The following is a 19,747-nucleotide window of genomic DNA, read 5'->3' as shown; positions in this document are numbered from 1 at the left end:
AACTATGGACTCTCTCTTTTCTAGCATTTTAAATTCTCCTTCATGCTTACGGAAGATTAAGCACAGCTGGAGAAAACCAAACTAGAGGTGCTTCGTATTGTTTAGTGGGAAAGTACCCTATCGTATAGAAAAGAATTAACACCTTCTAGATCTGATCACTTTTTGTCTCTTTTAGAAGAAAAAATTGTGGCTAAATTAACAAAAAATAAAGCATCAACAAGTGTTAACATGTCCCAACATCACAGCACTAAGGGTCTTTATGAACTACTGTACTGTACTTCTAGTAGATCTATACTACTAAAGATCAAATTAAAACCATGCAGCCATCAGTTACAGTATTTCATCACACAGTGCACTATAGATCTCCTGAGAAACAGTTCCACTCATTCTGTACTATAGGAGAGGAAGAATTTTATAAACTTGTTTAATCATCTAAACCAACATGTATGTTAGACCCTATTCCATCTAATTCCATCTAAGAGGTGCTTCCAGAAGTCAATTATCCTCTTATGACTAAGCAACATTCTTTTGCATAGACTAGAGACTTTGTTGGCATTAATGGAAATGCATCAGCATGGTTTAAATTGTAATTATATGATGTGTTCACAGTGTGTGTGTGTTCACTGCTGTGTGTGTGCACTTTGGATGGGTTAAAAGCAGAGCACGAATTCTGAGTATGGGTCACCATACTTGGATGTATGTCACATCACTTTCACTTTCATCTGCACAATGTGAATTTGCTGCAGCCTGGAATTGTCTGGCCAGAAGGAAAACTAATCCCCTCACCCCGACTGAGCCTGGTATAACCCCAGGGTTTTTTCTCCATTCTGTGGTTCATTGCTGCTGTCACCTCTGGCATAAATAGTTGGGGACACTTCATTTACAGCGATATCGTTGACTTCATTGCAAATTATTGCACAGATACTATTTAAACTGAACTGAGCTGAATGATGGCGTCACTGAATTCAATGATGAACTGCCTTTAACTGTCATTTTGCATTATTGACATACTGTTTTCCTAATTAATGTTGTTCAGTTGCTTTGACACAATGTTTTTTGTTTAAAGCGCTATATAAATAAAAGTGACTGGACTTGACGTGCTTCCTTCTGCTGACCAGCTTTTTGAAGATGCTGATTTCATTTTCCAGCAGGATTTGGCACCTGCCTACACTGCCAAATGCACCAAGATTTGGTTAAATGACCATGCTGTTGGTGTCCTTGACTGGCCAACAAACTCACTAGACCTGAACCCTGTGGATAAGCTATAGAGTATTGTCAAGAGGAAAATAAGAAACAAGAGACCAAAAAATGCAGATGGGATGAAGGTCACTGTCAAAGTAACCTGGGCTTCCATACCACCTCAGCATTGCCACAAACTGATCAAATCCATACGACACCGAATTGAGGCAATAATTGTAGCAAAATGAGCCCCTACCGAGTATTGAGTACATGTACATGTACAGTAAATTAACACACCTTCCAGAAGGCCAACAATTAACAGAAAATGTTTTATTGGTCTCATGAAGTATTCTAATTTGTTGAGATGAATGGTTGGGTTTTTGTTAAATGTGACCCAAAATTAAACTACTTCATTCTGTGTGCATTGAATTTATTTAATACACAAGTTTCACAACTTCTATCATAAATAACCAGTATTTCTGAAAGAAAAGACAAGAGAGGTTAAGATCAGGTGGCTATCTGAAATCATGGCTTAAGCACTTTGAGCTCAAAGGGATATTTCTTCCTGACACATGTGGAAGAGTATTACAGTTAAGATTCAGTATGCTATATTGCTTTTATCCAGCCTTACAAAAGCACATAACATCTCAAAAAAAAGACGGCTTGACCCTTTGGTCTTGAAGCCTAAATCAGCTGAGAGAGCGTGGTTATTGCATTGACTGAAGCACAAATGTAAAAACTACTGAGAATTTTAATTGCTAAAAATATGTCATATCACAGTCCTTCCAATAATAAGTTATGAATTTACTATAATGTGGAAAAAAAGAGTGTCAATAATATAATATTAGCCAATGATATCTGAAGAGTTGATCAAAACACATTTTAAACATAAAAAAGTTGTATTTTATTAGATTGTCTGTGGAACTTTACACACAAATATTGGGTAGCTGTAAATAAACATCACACATTTCAACATGTACTTTGGTGAGGACAACAACCATGAGACATCTACTGATTCAAGCTTTCACCCACCAGTGTTATTCACCGTAAAAACTGAGTAGCAGCCATGGCAGCTGCTCTCTGGTTGCATTTCTGACATATTTTTGTGTAGCTAACACAACTTTCTTATGTCATCCTGCCTAAAGCAACCTGAAAGGGGTCATACGATGCTGCTAAAAATAACATTATTTTGTGTATTTGGTGTAATGAAATGTGTTTAAGCGGGATTAAGGTTAAAAAACATAATTTCTTAACCCTTACATTTTTACAAAGCTAATTGCTCTGAAGAGCAAGATCTTTTGTGATTGGCCAGCTATCCAGTGCATTGTGATTGGCAGAATACCTCAAGTGTGTGACGGGAATGTTACCCCCCTTAACATATTGTATCCGGCTGGAGCGACGAGACATAAACATAGTAGATTTGCTTTCTCAGCAAAACAGTGTCACACATCAGGGCCTTGAGTGAGCAGACTCTTTACGTACCAAGAGCTTGTAACACACCACAGAGAAAAAAATAGCATCATATGACCCCTTTAATTGGAGAATAAAGCCAGACTTGTGTGCAGGGAGCCTCCACACACAACTGGAAAGTTGGCTCATGACTACACAGACATAGATGAGCTTCTGGAAGTATGCATGATTTACAGTTACGCATAAGTGCTCACGTTGAAAGAGGGCATCTTGCCATGGTTCTTGAGATTGACAACAGCATTTAGCTTCGGGTTTGTTCTACTGTTTCCTTTGTCATTCATCATGCATGCAGCTAGGGTCCAGTTCAGCACCTTTATAAGTTCTCATATAGCACCATTTTTTCATATATATTTGAAGTTAGTCAGGACCCTACTGTTTGCATGCACGAACGTCAAATTTAAAACTTCATATTTCGTCAGATATGTATCCTACATTTTTCAACCTTTTAAAACATTACAAGGCAAATCAGGAATATTTATACTGTACCATACATTTTAAACAGAAACTAATACAGTACTCACATGAAAAGAAAGTGCAACTAGACAGAACCATTTCATTCTTTTTTTTGAATCGTATATTATTTGAAGGCTCTAAAAGAGGACACACTACATTACTTTTCTAAAGATACACCAAAACATTTTTTTGAATTTTGCCATCTTTTAAAATCATTTAACAAACACTGGCATGTCTTAATTCCAACTGCAGATGGTCAACACAAAGATAAAAAAGAGCAAAGAAAGATTTGTGAACACCTTTGTTTTTTATAACATCACATTACCCACACCACTATCAAGAACATATACATAAATGTATGCATCTCTGCTGTTATATTTAGATTTTCCACAAACTTAAAATGTTTTTCTGTTTTACTTTGTATTATTGTTCATTTTATTTGCATGGTCACATTGTCACATTCAAAAAACCTTTTCATCTGTTATTTTGTTTTCTAACACCATGCATTCAAAAAGTTATATTTTAGAGATGAAGGCAAACTATGTTGGAATGACAATTCGTAACCCTAAAGTCAATCATTTCAACCACAGTGTAATGATTTTAAGGCTTATGGGTTGAAAACTGTGACTTCATGACTTCATGTTATGCATAACAGTCCAATTTCATGAATTCAAGTGTTTTGAGTAACTCAGATATAGCTGCAATATAATCGCATTTTGAGATGGCCTCATAAATTGACATAGCTGTTTCCTCTAACACTACAGGAAAATAAACATCAGTCTTCCCAAATAATTCACTTAGAATGAAATAAGCGCCTTTATCAGGGTGGTAAATTGTGTACACTAACAATATTTATATTCTGACTATACATAAAGCAAGAAAAACATCATACGAACACTGCTCTCTTCTGGTCATGCATTGCACATACATGTATAACAAGTATACTTCTACTAACATCTTTGTTGGGAACAAACCTGTACTGATTTTTAAAGTGCACATGGTTCATCAATTTTGCACCAGCTTTACACGTTTACAACTTTATAGATAAAAGAGGACAACCAGATGGTGCCATCTAAATATTTTGATGCGCCTGGTAGAAAAAAGGTTTGAAATTTGAAGTGAAAATAACTGCCTCAACCTTCCTACCTTATAAATACAGGAAATCTGTATACTAAGCATTATGACCCAGGCTAGTATATACTGCGTCCTTTTATAACAGCCCTTATTGTAAGAAATCGGTGTGCAGACAGTCATAAGAAACGAACTACACAAAGAGAACAATACAATCGCAAGACTGAATACTTGGTGTCAGTGATATGCTAATCAGATCCTTGAAATAACACATTGCAATCAAACCTGATCGAAATGAACCAAGAAGTGCAGAGAGCAAACAGATGAATGCACTTCTGAAAGGCTGAGGTGCTAATCTGGGAGCGTGATTGTGAATCTTTACATATGGGGCAAAAATGAAGGTTCTCTTTGCAGTGGTAAAGCAGATGAAGCAGCTCAAAGTGCTGTTTGAATAAAGTGCTTCCTGTAGGTGGTGTCTGTTATAGATATGCATCTTAACACTAACCCACAGAATTGATCCATAATTCAGTCATTTTCTGCTAAAACATAAATACTCTCTCTCTCTCTCACACACACACACACACACACAGACGATTTACAAATACAGGGGGAAAAAAAGAAGTGCTGAAATGAATTGCTTTTCCTGTCAGCTGGACAATAATTACAGTACAAATAAACAGAAGCCATGTCTCTAAATGCTACAACCCCAGGAAAAAGTTATAGTAAAGGCAACTAGTTAACAAATCCTGTGTTTTCATAATAATAGGCTACATTGTTTATATTTTATTTGAAAGCAATTCAGATTGCAAAATGCATACTGTATTAGTAGGCCCAATTTCAGTATAGACTTAAAACTGCCAAAATCTGCAAAAACCATTTCCTTCAATCCAGTGAATTTGAAGTGAAGGACATTTACATTTGATCAAATACTATTTAAAAAACAAATGATTACGTATTAGTGATGCAATAGAATATGTGTATGACGATAAGTAGATTTAAACAGCTATTGTTTTGAGAGGAATGACATGTTAAATGCATTGGTACCTATTTTAGGTTTGTGTAAATCCAGTGTGACAATTATTTTCAGCATTTCACATATGACCACATAACCCTGCAAACCAAGCTAAACTAAATTCAGTTATATTAAAACAACTGTCAGGGAAAAATAATATATTGCACACCTATCAATGATGATTTTGTCTCATCAGAGAGATGAGACAGCGCATCTCTGAACTCGATGAGACCTTGCGCGGGCAGCACGATGGTCTGCTCGATACCCTGCCCGTAGTAACCCATGCTTCCGTGTCCTCGGTTGACTGTCTGCCTGATGCGCAGGAACCGGCCGCGCTGGTTCTCCTTCAGGTCCAGGTAATACTTCCTATTGTCCCGCTCGATGAACTCGCTCTTCAGCACCCTGTGCGTCTGCTCCTATTTTAGGTTTGTGTAAATCCAGTGTGACAATTATTTTCAGCATTTCACATATGACCACATAACCCTGCAAACCAAGCTAAACTAAATTCAGTTATATTAAAACAACTGTCAGGAAAAAATAATATATTGCACACCTATCAATGATGATTTTGTCTCATCAGAGAGATTAAAATCCATTATTTAAAGCCACTTTTAAAAACTTAAAACTTTTAAAAAATGTCACATTGAGGTGTCCATTCATGTATGCTAAAGCATGGACACACAATGTCATATATTTGATGCTTTATAGTTAGAGCAGCTTCATTGTGTTAGGTATTTTTCATTAGGCTAGTGTGTAAATAATTCATCCAAATATTGTAAATATTAATGCACTTTTTGGTTTCTAATTTCAAATGAGGAAATCAGTATTTGTGCAATGGCAAATTTTTGCAGTTCTCTTTATCATTGACAAAGTCAAGCTTAAAAAAAAATAAATAAATAAAATAAACTTCACTTTGAACAATCGAAATATTCCGCACTTGATCGTGTGCACTTCATTTCTGATATAAGTGCTTAATAAGACCTTGATTATTTGATTCCCAGCTTTGAGAAATTGCACAGCAGCCCCACACGTTAAGCCTGGGAAGAAGTACTGGATGTAATAACACCAAATCCCAATGCTCTACTAAGCGCTCTCATACACACACACACACACCTAATGAAAGACTGCACCTGTCCGGCACCGGTCACGATCGTCCGCTAGTACAGCAGGAGACTAGAGATACAACTAACAATCAAAAGTATCAGAAGTACGTTAGTTTTCGTCAATCCTCGTGCTCTTCCGTGCCTGTCCTCTTCTCTTCATGACAGGTGAAGATGTGCCGCATCTCCTCCTCATACCTCATGAAGTTCTCGCCGAAGCTGGCCCAGGCTTTCAGCGGGACGGTAATAGTGTTCCTGTAGGGCTGCCGGACCTCACTGATCTTCAGAAAGACGCCGAAGCGGTTCGAACCTACGTCGAAGTAAAATCGCTTGTTGTCGACGCGGAACGATGCGGCATCGGGTAGCTCGGGCGACTCGTCGTGGTCTCGCGCGCAGGCCCGCTCTGGTTCGTCGTCACCGTAGTCGTCGATGAGCTGAGACAGCGCATCTCTGAACTCGATGAGACCTTGCGCGGGCAGCACGATGGTCTGCTCGATACCCTGCCCGTAGTAACCCATGCTTCCGTGTCCTCGGTTGACTGTCTGCCTGATGCGCAGGAACCGGCCGCGCTGGTTCTCCTTCAGGTCCAGGTAATACTTCCTATTGTCCCGCTCGATGAACTCGCTCTTCAGCACCCTGTGCGTCTGCTCCTCGGACGCAGCAGAGCCGCTGGGGGACGCCGTCAGATCCGCTGCTCTCAGGCGAGGGTACGGCGCCCGTCCCTGACCGTTGCTCTGCCCCTCCGGCCGGTGGTCTGGCGCCTGGCTTCCTCGAAGCCCTATGTGCGCGTAATAATCGATGAATTCGCCCAGGCAGTAGCGCAAATCGGGCGCCATAGACATAGAGAGGGTGAGCTTGCTCTTGCGGATGTTGTCGTGCCGGCCTCGGCCGATCCACACCTCGGCGATCTTCAGGAAGCGGCCGCGGGTGCTCTGCTTCACGTCCAGGTAGAAGCGCTTCTTCTGGATGTCCACGCGCTTGGACGCCAGCTCCTGAATGTCTGACGGTTTTCCGCTCGCGTACTGCTGCGAGTATACTGATGTCATGCTGCCTCTACCTCTGTCCGTGCCCTTTCGGTGAATATCGGCCATAATCATTCACGGTGCTTCATCGCTTCGCTCTGTATTCCGCTTATCGACAGTTCGAGCACCGGCGAGTCTCCTCGACTGACCTGAAAATGGCAGTAGCTTAGAACGGCTCATCTACTTCCTTTGTCCTGATGAAAGGTCAAGCGAAGCGCGGAGGCGCGTACCGTTTGCACCATATTTTAAACGCTCTTGTTTTCCGCCTCACCATCCATCTGACACATATTCCTGAAGTGAGAGTGTGTGTGAGAGAGAGTGAATCTCTGGAGGGCGCTTCTGCTGTAGTGCGAATGAACTCAATGACCCTCCCCTCCCTTTAAAACACAGGCGCGCACACGCGCTCGCGTACCGCTTGCAAACTAAAACATGCTCTGTGCTGCATACAGAGAATTATATATTAAATCAATACTCCAGAATGAGGCCATACTTGCACATGTTTGTCTATTCTCCGCACCGCTTTTCCTATGTAGGGGATGCTGGATCAAGGAAGAAACCCTGGACGGGTGGCCACAGGGTTTTGATTGTTCGTTGTTCATTTATTTTATTTCAAAAGATGAACAGAAACATTCCAAAATCTTTAGTATTTTGAGAGAGTTTTACTCTAGTATTTAAAACTCAGAATAAATTCTTAATTTAATCTGATTTTATTTCAGTTATCCTTTTTCATCATATTATTATTTGGAATTGTATTAAGTCAAGTCACAAATATTGCATGTAAAGAGGAGATTCTATAGGCCTATTAACTATTTCCATTTTTGAGTTGACTATATGCAGGAGATAAATTAGCATTGGATATGTGTGTATGTGTGTGTGTGTCATTAATACTTCATCTTTCATTTCAAATTCTTACATTTAATCTATAAGTTAAATTATGATAATGTGATTATTGTTATATATACATTTTCACTTAATTTACACTGGAAAAATACAACAAATACAATACAATTATAATGTTATGAGATTGTGTTGAGATTGATGATGAGATTGATGATGTTCAATTACTGTACACATACTCAATACTTGGTAGGAGCTACTTTTGCTTTAAATACTGCATCAATTCAGCATGCCATGGAGGTGATCATTTTGTGAGTCATTCTATGAAACGGGTGCCCTTTGGGTCCGCAACATTTGATGAGATGCATAAAACATGTCCCAAAATGTGTTTATAAAGATTAAACAAATTCATTCAAGTGTTTTTGATAACATGATATATGATAAAAATATATTTTTTAAAGAATAACATAATATTTTAATCATTTTGTTTTTGCCACCAAAAACAAAAGCAGGCAAGTACTGACATTCCTCTGCATACTTTATTTGTTGATTTTTCATGTTAGGCAGCTTCCGTCAAGCTTAAACCAACCACACCGTCATGCAAAATAGAAAGGGGAAATGTATTTATATTTTTTATTTTACAATATTAATAAAAATACCAAGATATTTCTATATTTCAGATAGAATGCATGTATGCTAGGTGAGGAACTTGACCACATGGGAGATCTGCGGCTATTTTGGGCTGAAATTTACCACCCTGGGGTGGTTCTGCTTTCCATTTGAATGTGTGGAAATCAAGGATTCTAATATAGGCTAATCATTTTTAGCAACTTTTGTCTGATTTCATACTCAATAGTTGTATCAAACCCAGGTGCTTTTGCATTCAGCTTATATCATCGCAAACGCACACGTAAAATGCATGGAGGACACTGAGCATAGTTGTAAAAAAAATTTTTGGTGCTATTAAGCACAACATAATAATTTATTTTAATAATTTTATTTTAATTAATTACATTTTGACTTTTAGGAGTGTGTGGAATCAACATCGACTCTCTCGTGTGTTGAGGAAACAATGATATCGACAGTGTTACGCATGCGCGGGATACTTTACTTCCTAAACAAGTGCAAACCCGAGTCTGTGTTGCTTGCACAATAATGCGAACCACACCACAGTTCGGGAGCAAACAAACTCAGACCATCTTCTCCAGGTAGTCTCGGTTTCGGTTACCCCAATGCACACCAGAGTCCGATGACAGCTTTCACATTAGCGATTTTTCATGCGAACCGTGCCCTGTTCCGCACTAAACTATCTCTCTCTCTCTCATTCACTCATTTACTCACCCTCTCTCTCACTCACTCCCAATCTCTGTCACTCTCTCTCTTTCTCTCACTCACTCATCACCAATGTTTTCCATGAAATCTCTAAGTTTAATGTTTCCCTCCTCCAGTAGTAAAAGATTAAAACATATCATTTAAAACCATATCATATAGATAAACGCATTGTCCATACCACCCTGTCACAGTGAATCACTTTGTGACATCAGTTACCATCCCGTCACAGGGTAATTTTGTTACAATTGTATGTAAAACTAGATAAAAAAAAGTTTGTCGAGACAAACTTTAAGTTGGCTTGAGAAAGCCTGACCAGACAGTTTGAAAAGTTTATAAAGTTTGAAAATGTGAAAAGTTTAAAGTTTAAAAATATTTAAAAATTTAAAAAGTTTAAAAAAGACTACCATGTCATTAGCATGATTAGCAAAGTTGCTAGCATGTTTCTAGCATGATTAACATTCGACTAGCATGTTTCTAGCATGATTTTAGCATTATTAACATGTTGCCATCATGTTTCTAACATGATTAACATGCGACTAGCATGTTTCTAGCATGATTAGCATGTTGCTAACATGTTGGTAGCATGACTAGCATGCGACAAGCATGTTGCTAGCATGATTAGCATGATTTTAGCATGGTTAGCATTTTGTTTGCATGTTTCTAGCTTGATTAGCATGCGACTAAAATTTTGCGAGCATGATTTTAGCATGATTAGCATGTTGCTAGCATGTTTCTTGCATGATTAGCATGTTGCTAGCATGTCGCTAGCATGTCTCTAGCATGATTAACATGTTGCTAGCATGTTGCTACCATGATAAGCATTCAACTACCATGTTGTTAACATGATATTAGCATTATTAGCCTGTTGCTAGCATGTTTATAGCATGACTAGCATGCAACTAGCATGTTTCTAACATGATTTGTATGTTGCTAGCATTTTTCTAGCATGTTCTAGCATTATTAACATGTTTCTAGCATGTTTCTAGCATGATTAGCATGTTGCTAACATGTTGGTAGCATGACTAGCATGCGACAAGCATGTTGCTAGCATGATTAGCATGATTTTAGCATGGTTAGCATTTTGTTTGCATGTTTCTAGCTTGATTAGCATGCGACTAAAATTTTGCAAGCATGATTTTAGCATGATTAGCATGTTGCTAGCATGTTTCTTGCATGATTAGCATGTTGCTAGCATGTCGCTAGCATGTCTCTAGCATGATTAACATGTTGCTAGCATGTTGCTACCATGATTAGCATTCAACTACCATGTTGTTAACATGATATTAGCATGATTAGCCTGTTGCTAGCATGTTTATAGCATGACTAACATTCAACTAGCATGTTTCTAACATGATTTGTATGTTGCTAGCATTTTTCTAGCATGTTTAGCATTTCCTAGCATGTTAACATGTTTCTAGCATGTGACTAGCATGCGACTAGCATGTTGCAAGCATGATTAGCATGTGGCTAGCATGATTTAAGCATGATTAGCAGGTTGTTAACATGTTTCTAGCATGATTAGCATGCGACTAGCATGTTGCTAGCATGATTTTACCATGATTAGCATGTTGATAGCATGTTTGTAGCATGATTAGCAGATTGCTAGCACTAGCATGTTGCTAGCTTGTTTCTAATATGACTAATATGTTGTTGCCATGATTTTAGCATGATTAGCATGTTGTTATTATGTTTCTACCATGACTAGCATGCGACTATCATGTTGCTAGCATGATTTTAGTATGATTATCATGCTGCTTCTAGCATGATTAACATGCGACTAGCATGTTGCTAGCATTGTTTCTAGCATGACTAGCATGCAACTAGCATGTTGCTTGCATGACTAGCATGCGACTAGCATGTTGCTAGCATGATTTTAGCATGATTACCATGTTGTTAGCATAGATAGATAGATAGATAGATAGATAGATAGATAGATAGATAGATAGATAGATAGATAGATAGATAGATAGATAAGAAATATTAGATAGATAGACAGATAGATAGATAGATATAAACAGTCAGGTAGATAGATAGATAGATAGATAGATAGATAGATAGATAGATAGATAGATAGATAGATAGATAGATAGAAATAGTCAGATAGATAGATACCATGATGAAAATGTTGATAGCATGTTTCTAGCATGATTAGCATATTGCTAGCATGTTTCTAGCATGATTAGCATATTGCTAGCATGTTTCTAGCATGATTAACATGTTGCGAGCATGTTTCTAGCATGATTAGCATGTTGCGAGCATGTTTCTAGCATGACTAGCATGTTATTAGGATAGATAGATAGATAGATAGATAGATAGATAGATAGATAGATAGATAGATAGATAAGAAATATTAGACAGATAGACAGATAGATAGATAGATAGATAGATAGATAGATAGATAGATAGATAGATAGAAACAGTCAGATAGATAGATAGAAACAGTCAGATAGATAGATAGATAGTTAGATAGATAGATTAGATGAGTTTGAATGAGTTTAAATTGATTAGCATTGAAGCTTGATTGAGTTAATGGGATTTGGAGCTTGGGTCATCTGAACATCCTTTTAATGAAGGTCTGTGGGATTTTTATGATTTTTAATCTTCATTTTTATGAAAAGTCCAATCAGTTAGAAAAGATATAGCTCACCCGGCGGGTATAGGCCGAAGAGCTGGGCTTAGTTTGGAGTCTGTAGAGTTAAAGCTCTAGGAGGAGTAGCAGTTGCAAAATTTTGGGTCAGAAGAATAAGAATAAGAAGAACTAGATAAAAAAGTTCGTCAAGACAAACTTTAAGTTGGCTTGAGAAAGCCTGGCCAGTTTAAAGAGTTTAAAATTAAATTTTAAGTTAAGTTAAAACGTTTGATAATTGCTATGCAGTTGCTAGGGTACCCGGAGTGGTTGCTAAGGTGTTGCTATGTGGTTGCTAGGGTACCCGGAGTGGTTGCTAGGGTGTTGCTATGCGGTTGCTAGGGTACCTGGGATGGTTGCTAGGGTGTTGCTATGCGGTTGCTAGGGTACCCGGAGTGGTTGCTAGGGTGTTGCTATGCGGTTGCTAGGGTACCTGGGATGGTTGCTAGGGTGTTGCTATGCGGTTGCTAGGGTACCCTGAGTGGTTGCTAAGGTGTTGCTATGCGGTTGCTAGGGTATCTGGGATGGTTGCTAGGGTGTTGCTATGTGGTTGCTAGGGTACCCTGAGTTGTTGCTAAGGTGTTGCTATGCGGTTGCTAGGGTATCTGGGATGGTTGCTAGGGTGTTGCTATGCGGTTGCTAGGGTACCCTGAGTTGTTGCTAAGGTGTTGCTATGCGGTTGCTAGGGTATCTGGGATGGTTGCTAGGGTGTTGCTATGCGGTTGCTAGGGTACCCTGAGTGGTTGCTAAGGTGTTGCTATGCGGTTGCTAGGGTATCTGGGATGGTTGCTAGGGTGTTGCTATGCGGTTGCTAGGGTACCCTGAGTGGTTGCTAAGGTGTTGCTATGTGGTTGCTAGGATACCCTGGGTGGTTTCTAGGTTGGTTTGGATAGTTGCTAGAGTGTTGCTATGAAGATAGATAGATAGATACATAGATAGATAGATAGATAGATAGATAGATAGATAGATAGATAGATAGATTAGAAACAGTCAGATTATAGATAGATAGATAGATTAGAAACAGACAGATAGATAGATAGATAGATAGATAGATAGATAGATTAGAAACAGTCAGATTATAGATAGATAGATAGATAGATAGATAGATAGATTAGAAACAGTCAGATTATAGATAGATAGATAGTTTAGAAACAGACAGATTATAGATAGATAGATAGATAGATAGATTAGAAACAGTCAGATTATAGATAGATAGATAGATTAGAAACAGACAGATTATAGATAGATAGATAGATAGATAGATTAGAAACAGATAGATAGATAGATAGATAGATAGATAGATTAGAAACAGACAGATTATAGATAGATAGATAGATAGATAGTTTAGAAACAGACAGATTATAGATAGATAGATTAGAAACAGACAGATTATAGATAGATAGATAGATAGATAGATAGATAGATATGATATGATAGATGAGTTTGAATGAGTTTGAATGGGTTAGTAATAGTACATACAATATGTACATAGTACATAGACTATGAGTCTAATGGGCTTCAGTGTGTTTAGATTTGAATTTTTGACAGTTGGAGTTTGACGGAATGTTCAGTTGAGCAGAGGCTTTTCAATGCAAGTCTATGGGAGTTTTTATGATTTTTAATCTTCAGTTTTATGAAAAGTATAAGTCCGATCAGTCTAAAAAGATATAGCAACTAACTTCAGATCAGTCTGAAGAGCTGGACTGAGTTTGGAGTTTGTAGAGTTAAAGCTCTAGGAGGAGTAGCAGTTGAAAATTTTAGTCTCAGAAGAATAATAATAATAATAATAATAAGTTTAAATAGAATATCAGTAAGTTGGCTCTCTCAAGCCAACTTAATAACTAGATAAAAAAGTTTGTCAAGACAAACTTTAAGTTGGCTTGAGAAAGCCTGACCAGAAAGTTTGAAAAGTTTAGAAAGTTTGAAAATGTGAGACATTTGGAAAGTTTAAAAAGTTTAAGAAGTTTAAAAAAACAGTGATTAACATTGCTAGCATTGCAAGCAAGTGACTACAATGTCATTAACATGATAAGCAAAGTTGCTACCATGTTGCTAGCATGATTAACAAGTGACTAGCATGTACTTAACATGATTAGCAAGGTATCTAGCATGTGGCTAGCATAATCAGCAAGTGACTAGCCATGTCGTTGGCATGATTAGCAAGTTAGTAGCATGTCTCTAGCATGTTTCTAGCATGATTAGTATGTTTGCTAGCGAAAAAAGGCTCAAGATGGCGGAGAGAGCAGACGCATTGTGAACAGCTCAGACTAGCAAAACCTTGAAAATCAACGGAATTAACTTTTAACTAAACAAAACCCTGGAATATCAGGTGTAAAACTGCAGAGTACTTATCATAAGAATTTAGAATCCTGTAAATAACCCTGAACACCTCCTGGAGTACGATATCGCAGACCATAATATGTCTAGCACAAAATCTAATGTTAAATTGAAGGCTCTCCAAGAGCACGGCTATGGTGGTCCAGAGAGGATGGAAACTAACACAAGAGGAACTAAAAACACCTTAGCATCCCGTTCCAAACCACCAGCACCACAGAAAAAGTCAAAGTCAGACGACGCCATGACTACTGGTGCCCATGCTGAAGACGCCTCTAACGCTGCGATACTGGCTGCTATCGGCACTCTTCAAAACATGATGCAGGACTTCAAAGAGGAGCTAAAGCAGAACACGCTGACCATAGCCAACATCGCGAAAGCGGTAGAGTTTAACTCTGCCGAGATCAAAGATTGTAAAGAACAGTGCCAAAAACTGCATATCGCGGTGAAACAATTGACTGAGGAGAACATAGATCTGGAGAAGAGAGTAGCAGAAGTGGGAAAAAGAGCAATAGAGTTGGAGCGTTATAAAAGAAGATGGAACCTGCGATTAAATGGATTAGAGGAAGGAAAAGACGAAAACACACGACAAATCATATCTGATATCATCGGAAAAATTGTACCACACTGGAGGGAGAAGATGGATTTCATCCTGGATTCGGTGCACCGACTGGGGCCGAGTAACACCAACCGCCCTCGTCAGATCATCATGCAGTTCACAGGACGCCACTTCAGGGACGAACTCTGGCGGATCACCAAACTTCACCGCGTGTGCAAGGATCTCAACATCCGTTTCGCAGAAGACCTCACCAAGGAAGACAGAGAGGCATGGAGGGCTGTGTGGCCGAAAGTTGAACAAGCAAGAAAGGCAGGTCTAAAGACAGTGTTCCAGGGCCCCCATGCTTTCATTAATGGACAAAGAGTCTCACCATAGACACAACTGTCCAGGGTTTTTGATTCCCGAAAACAAGTGAGTTTAAATGAAAACGTATTCTCAGGGTTTTGCTACTGTTATATATTCCTGATAGGTAACTGCTACTGTTGTTCTGAGTAAGTTCAGAAATCTGTTGTTATAGATAGTTTTTGATCATTATTTTATTTATTTATTTTCTCTATGTTCAGTTTAAAGAGTAACATTTCTCTAATTTCTGTTAATGCAAGGGGCTTAAGAGACATGACAAAAAGAAAAAGTATTTTTTTATTTTGTAAAGGGAAGAAGTCAAATCTAATTTTTTTGCAGGAAACACATTCTAAGGTTGATGATGTTATATTTTGGTCTAAACAATGGGGAGATGAAGCTTACTTTAGCCATGGCACTTCAAGGTCAGCAGGTGTCGCCATCCTCCTAAATAATTTCAAAGGTCATATTGTGTCCCATATGGCAGATGAATTTGGTCACTGGTTGATTCTTATCATAAACATAGATGGTCTGAAATTCATCTTAGTCAACATTTATGGATATAACATCAGTAAAAAAACCGAAACCTACTTGAACAAATTGGTTAAAAGTTAGACAATCTTAAACTAACACACTCGACTGATAACATCATCATTGGTGGCGACTTAAATCTAGTTCATGATGAATCTCTTGATAAATATCCTTGCAGATACTCTGTTAGTCATCCAAACACCATATTCACCAACTTCTGCGAAAAACAAAATTTGGTTGATGCTTGGAGACACTTAAATCCAGAAATATCGAAATACTCCTGGTTTAGTTCAAGCCACAATTATAAATCCAGAATTGATCACTGGTTAATTGCAAATAATTTGCTAGTTTATAATACTAGTTCTGATATCTCTGCTGCACCACTAACAGATCATAGTGTTATTCTACTACAGATCAAACCCAATGACAACAATGTCCACTCACATATTGGAAATTCAATTCCAGTCTGCTGAAAAATAATGAATATTGCCAAAAAAATCAAATTATTAATTAAAGAATATGCCAATTCTAAGGAGCTAACAACTGCTACCAAAAAGTGGGAATTCCTAAAATATAAAATACGCCAATTTACCATCTCATTCAGTAAAATGATTAAAAAAGATAGTGAAAAACAAGAGGTAGACATTATTAATCAGTTAAATATGTACTGCAATAGACCAAACCCAACTGAAGACGATAGACAGAAGATTTTAAGCCTCCAACCTAAACTAGATGAAATTTACAGTCGTAAGGCCCAAGGGGCATTTATTAGATCCAGAGCTAAGTGGATAGAGGAGGGGGAAAAAAATTCATCGTATTTCTGTGGTCTTGAAAGAAGAATACAGGAAAAAAATAGCATTAGATCCCTGATGGTTGATAATAATGAAGTCACAGATGAAAAAGTGATCTCTTCAGAAATCTGGAAATTCTATAGCCAGCTCTATAGCTCTAAATTTTCTAGCGCGGACTGTCAGAATTTTTTTCAGGATATAGCAAAACATATACCAAAAATAGACGATGGCCTCAAACAAACATGTGATAATCAAATTACTATTACAGAACTAGACGCAGTAATTGGTCGTCTCTCTCTTAACAAAGCCCCTGGTTCAGACGGTCTCACAGGTGACTTTTACAGACATTTTTGGGTAGATTTAAGAGACCTGCTGCTAATAGTCTTTACTGAAATATTCGAAACATGTGTGCTTCCACCAACAATGAGAAATGGAATTATCATCTCTATCCCAAAACCTGGGAAAGATCCCAGAATTATAGATAACAGAAGACCTATTACACTCAGAAATTCTGACTAATCCTAACTTATATCTTTGCTTCTCGTCTTCAAACAGGGATTTCAGATATTATATCAGATACACAGTCAGGGTTTTTAAAAGGAAGATCAATCCATAATAATATAAGACTGGTAATGGACATTATTGAGTATAGAAGCCAAATAGAGGATGATGGTTTCCTTCTCTTTCTAGACTTCTATAAAGCATTTGACTCCGTGGAGCATCTATTTATTCTCTCGGTGCTTAAACAATTTGGGTTTGGAATCAAATTTTGTGAATGGGTTGGTGGTTTATATCAAGATATTAGTAGCTGTGTCCTATTACCTAGTGGTACCACCCCAAGCTTCAAGATTAATGTGGGTATCCCTCAAAGTTGCCCCATCTCACCATACCTATTCATCTTAGCCACAGAAATGCTAGCAATCTATATTAAAAACTGTAATGATATTAAAAAACTTAATGTACTGGGCACTGACATAATAATCAGCTAACTAGCGGATGACACAACAATATTCTTAAAAGATAGATACCAAATTTCTACAACTATTTCCAAAATTGAAAAATTCTCGAAAGCTTCAGGTCTAGCATTAAACTTAAAAAAATGTGAATTGCTTGCTGTACACAACACTTCACTGAAAAAAAATTGTAATATCCCTATTAAATCAGAAATCAAATACCTGGGAATTTACCTTTCCAAGGACCAAAAACAAAGCCAACTTCTGAATGTAGAAAATAAAATTAAAGAATGCAAATCAAGATTAAATAGATGGCTACAGAGGGACTTATCAATTCTAGGTCGAATTTACCTTACTAAGATGGAATGTTTATCAAGGTGTATTTACCCAGCCTATTCTAATGCCATTTCAAACAAATTGATTAAATCTATCAACCAAATCAACCTAAACTTCATTTGGAGAAACAGACCACATTATATGAAAAAAGGCAATATGGTTAAAGACACAAAGGATGGAGGACTAAAAGTTATTGATTTTGACTGCCTTAATGGAACCTTAAAAATAAATTGGTTAAAATCTTGGATCAAACACAGCAACTCATTCTGGTATTGTATTCCAAAGACCTTATTCAAAAAAATTGGAGGTTTAGAATTTCTTCTTAGAGCGGACTTTAATGTTAATAAATTACCTATAGCATTGTCAAGAGTTTCACAAACAAATACTCTTGTATTGGAAAATGTTATACGTACATAACTTTTCACCCCATACATCTGTTCTCTGGAACAACAGGTATATTTTGCACCGTAACCGATCTCTGTTCTTTGAGGATTGGTATGGGAGAAATATATGGTTCATGGCCGACTTAATGGATACCAACGGACAATTTTTAAATTATGAACAATTTTGCATCAAACATAATTTCAAACCTTCAAAATCTGATTTTTTTACATTAAATAAAGCACTACCCCAAGCTTTTGTCCCTCTAACAAGAAGCATTTTGACATATTATACGATACAACCACAATTGGCCCCACTATCAATTCAAGGGATCTATATTCTGGATAAAAAATGCACTAACCACTTTGTTAGAAAATGTTTTATTGATTATCTTTACCCTGAAAGCCAAAATAAAAATAACATCCTACAAAAATTTGATAAAGATTCAATCATTAAACTAAGAACAATATATTTAACTCTCCCTATACCTCCCAAAGTGAAAGAAACACACTTTAAAGTAATGAATAATATTTACCCCTCTAAAGATTTACTGTATATTCGCTTTGGTATAGAGGATAATACATTCTGTGAAAATGATGTTGAAACTACGGACCATGTGTTTTTCTCATGTAATGTGATTCAGACATTTTGGTGTGAGATATATAAATGGGTTAAGCAACAGATGTCTTCATTCCCAACCTCTTTCTCTAGTGATGACATAACGTTTGGATTGATTTTGAAAAACAAGAATGATGAGCTCTGTATTAATACAATCGTATGTCTAGCTAAATTCTTCATTCACAAATCTCCCAAATTTGTTGTTTTTTTTAAATGAATTTAAACTATATGTGAAATCTTTAAAAATCTTGAAAGGTCCTAAAGCACAAAAAATATTTGATACCCTAAAACACTTCCCAACTGAGGCTGATAGATGAGTACTGACTGAATTCTCCCCTTATGTCATATATGTATTGTAATCTCCTTTTATTTTCTTATTTATTTATTTATTTATTTATTTTTTATAAATCTTTTTATTTTTGTTACTAAGACTATATATTTTCCTGTTTGTATTAAAAGCTGCTCCCTCAGGCTATATATTTTCTGTATCCTATTATGAAGAAACTGACTTTATGCAGCCATGTTTGTTTGTAAATCTTTATATCTTCAATAAAAAAATAAAAAAAGGTATGTTTGCTAGCATGTCGCTAAAACATGTTTCTGGCATGATTATCATGTTGCTAGCATGTTGCTAGCATGATTAGTATGATTTTAGCATGATTGACATGTTGTTATCATGTTTCTAGCATGACTAGCATGCGACTAGCATTTTGCTAGCATGATTTTAACATGATTAGCATGTTGCTAGCATGTTCCTAGCATGCGACTAGCATGTTGCTAGCATGATTTTAACATGATTAGCA

The 19,747-nt window shown here is 37.3% G+C and overlaps 1 pseudogene; it reads right to left on the bottom strand.

Moving 5' to 3' along the window:
- Positions 1–2,088: 2,088 nt before the first annotated feature.
- Positions 2,089–9,071, bottom strand: LOC113053968 (purine-rich element-binding protein gamma pseudogene; annotated as a pseudogene).
- Between the last annotated feature and the right edge of the window lie 10,676 nt (positions 9,072–19,747).

Source organism: Carassius auratus, chromosome 35 (genome assembly GCF_003368295.1).
Source record: "Carassius auratus strain Wakin chromosome 35, ASM336829v1, whole genome shotgun sequence".
Taxonomy (NCBI): Eukaryota; Metazoa; Chordata; class Actinopteri; order Cypriniformes; family Cyprinidae; genus Carassius; species Carassius auratus.
Note: the sequence above shows the minus strand (reverse complement) of the source record. Positions and strands in the feature narration are given on the sequence as shown.